Raw genomic sequence first — 3,449 nt, forward strand, 5'->3', positions numbered from 1 at the left:
GGCAATGCTCTCCCATTTCCAGATAGGAATTCTTGGTTGTTTGAGTAAGCTAGAGGGACGTTGATGTTCAGCTTTCACTTTCACTACAAGAAAACTGGGTTTTTAGTACGCGCAAAAGCGTCCTAAAATGCTATTTTATAGGACCTTTCATTTAATAGGACCAACGGTAAAAGCGTTTCATGTAAAGGGGTCGTAATAAGTCCCGGAACTAAAAAAGCGTCCTAACATCTCAAATAAGATTATGAAACCAATTTTATGGTCGTGTAATATGTCTTGAAAAACCAAAATAGTGTCCTAATAAAAACATATTAGGACACTTTTACGATGTTCTAACATGTGTTTACATACTTTTAATCTTTTGATACACTTAAAAGCATCCTTAGAAATTAATTGATAGGACCCTTGTGATGTAACATTATAGCTAATTTAATACCAAGAAAAGAGTCCTAATATACCAAATAAGATTATAAAACCAACTTTATGGTCGTATAATATGTCTATAGACGACTTAAATAGCGTCCTAAAAAGAACATATTAGGACACTTTTACAATGTTCTAATATGTGATTACCTACTTTTAATCTTTTGATACACAAACAAACGTCCTTAAAAATTAATTTATAGGACCATTATGATGTAACGTTATAGCTACTTTAATATCAAGAAAATGGTCCTAAATCCCAAATAAGATTATAAAACCAATTTTATAAACAGACTATCAACATATAACATCCTAATAGTTATTGTATAACCATCAACAAATGAAAGAAATAAATCTTCAATATATTTAAAATAAGCATGTCCATAACAAAAACACTAACTATAAATAAGTTATAACATTATCTAATATAAAGTCTTAACATTTAACAAAGAAATTAAAAGCAATTAAAGAAATAAGAAGCATAAAATCTTGAGTCATCATGCGTCCTCAATCCTCATGGACTACCTACATATAAACCATCCACATATAAGCATTAAGTTCCATGATATTAAAATTATTTGTATCACAAGTTTAACAAATACATACCGAGATGAATGGATAGGGCCATGTGATGGATGCACCAATACAATCTTGAATTGTACAAAACAAACCATATGCTCTTACCAAGTTTTCATCTTTTTTATTTGTACTTGAACGTTTACCTCACACTATTCTGGTCCAATCTCTATACCACCAACTAGATTTAAGTAGGATTTGGCATTAATTAAAATAACTAAAAACCACATAAATCACACACATTTACATCACAATAACAAGCACTCACCAACCATTTCTCTGCAGTTTCTCTATGCATCACTCCTCTTCAGTGAAATTAAGAATCATTCATTAAACTTCAGACCAGTTAATCAATAACTGGTTGACTTTTTAAATCAAATCAAATCTATATATCTTTGACTTTCGGTCAAAATACTAGTCGAGCCCGAGAGCTCCAACTTTAACTTTGAGAGAGCTCGGGCGCGGGCTCGGCTCGTTTAAAATTATATTTCTAAAGCTCAAGTCAAAATACCACTCACCACCACCTCTCACCACCACCACTGCCGGCCACCACCACCACCGGCCACCACCACCGGCCATGTCACACCCCAACCCGCAACGGAATAGGTGATCGGGGCATGATCATGTTAACTCGAGAGCTTATGACTTGCTATTGCGTGTTTTAATTAATAATTTATTCATAACAAATGTTTCACGAAGCAAATAATTCAAATACACAATTACAAACACAAGACATTGTTCATAACAAATAAACTATACTAATCAATTTCTTGTTAACTAAGGTACATACTATGTCCAATCTTCGTTTCGTACTTGTTCACCAGTATAATGTGTAAAAATAGTCACAACCACTTGGACTACAAGCTTTGATGTGTTATAACTGATTTTTAATTTGTGTTATAATTTTCCTTAAACAATACTATTTTTCTTGGGTTTTTATAAAAATAATACAAAGTGTATGGGGAAGCCATGACCACTAGACTGTGCTGTTGTTTCTGTGATCTCATTATTTCATAATGGCTTAAATTAATAAAGAGTTCAACCACTTTATAAAATAATAAAAGAATGCTAAAAAAACAAGGAATGGCCGGGATCGGCTTGGCCTTTTCTTGTGTTTTAACATGATAACATCCAAGCAAAACCACCAGTACACCTTACAATTTGATTTGCATCCAGATTTTTATATAAGTTTTAAAACAGGGGTGGCAGTGTCGTCTTCTTTCTATTAAATCTACTTGAAACTCTAAAATCTTACTTCAAAAAAAAAAAAAATCCGAACAACCCAGACTATATAACACGAAGTGGCTATAGGGTTTTTGATCTATATTGAAATCTGAACAGAAATAGTGTACGGATACCTTCCGGTCAACGAGTAGCGAATGGATCGAGGAACTCCGGCGACGTCTTCGTGTCTCCGACACGGTTGATGGATCCGGCAAAGTTTCGTTTTCGGGTGACTTTCTCCTCCGACAAGTTCCGTTTGCTCCGGTGTTACGGGTTGATCAGAAGCACAGACTGAAAGTTTAAGAGTAGAGAAAGACGCAAACCTTTGAGTTGGGTGTGTATTTTTCGTTTTACAGAAGAGGGACAGCATAAAACAAGAAGTTTTGTTTTGGGAGTAAATTGTCATTTTAGTCCCTAAGTTTTGTCCGAATTTATTATTTTAGTCCAAATAGTTTTTTTTTTTTGCTTCTGTGTCCCTGACTTTTCCCTTTTGTTGTCATTTTGATCACATACACTAACTCCATCTTTAACCAGGGGTATTTTGGGGATTTTCATTTTAAATGTTTTCAATTGCCATTTTGATCCAATTCCAAAAAAATCAAAAAAATTAAAAAAAATCAAAAAAATTCCAAAAAATCAAAAAAAAATCCAAAAAATTCTAAAAAATAATAAAAATTCTAAAAAATTCTAAAAAATCCAAAAAATCCGTTTCGGCGTGAACCGTTTCGAACCCGAACCGTTTCGACGCGAACCGTTTCGACCCATACCGTTTCGACCAGAAGCGTTTCGAGCCGAACCGTTTCGACGCGAACCGTTTCGACCCGTACCGTTTCGAGCCGAACCGTTTCGACGCGAACCGTTTTGACCCGTACCGTTTCGAGCTGAACCGTTTCGACGCGAACCGTTTCGAGCTGAACCGTTTCGAACCGAACCGTTTCGAGCCAAACCGTTTCGAACCGAACCGTTTCGAGCTGAACCGTTTCGACGCGAACCGTTTCGACCCGTACCGTTTCGACCCGAACTGTTTCGAGCTGAATCGTTTCGACGCGAACCGTGCCTCGAAACAGTACGGGTCGAAACGGTTCGGTTCGAAACGGTTCAGCTCGAAACGGTTCAGCTAGAAACGGTTCGACCGTTTCACTAGAAACGGTTCGGCTCGAAACGGTTCGGCTCGAAACGGTTCAGTTCGAAACGGTTCAGCTCTGAACGGTTCGCGTCGAAACGGTTCA

At 36.4% G+C, this 3,449-nt stretch overlaps 1 long non-coding RNA gene across 2 annotated transcripts; it reads right to left on the minus strand.

The window, feature by feature from the left end:
• Positions 1 to 783: 783 nt before the first annotated feature.
• Positions 784 to 2,561, minus strand: LOC110895105. 2 transcript variants are annotated; one of them, XR_002566898.2, is made up of 4 exons: positions 2,355 to 2,561; positions 1,265 to 1,301; positions 1,027 to 1,177; positions 784 to 945 (listed from the first exon to the last, which is right to left on the minus strand). It is a non-coding gene; the product is annotated as an uncharacterized LOC110895105 (long non-coding RNA). The 2 variants fall into 2 exon arrangements; XR_004861533.1 differs by lacking the exon at positions 2,355 to 2,561 and having other exon boundaries at positions 1,027 to 1,816.
• Between the last annotated feature and the right edge of the window lie 888 nt (positions 2,562 to 3,449).

The sequence above is a fragment of the Helianthus annuus genome, chromosome 6, assembly GCF_002127325.2.
Source record: "Helianthus annuus cultivar XRQ/B chromosome 6, HanXRQr2.0-SUNRISE, whole genome shotgun sequence".
Lineage (NCBI taxonomy): Eukaryota > Viridiplantae > Streptophyta > Magnoliopsida > Asterales > Asteraceae > Helianthus > Helianthus annuus.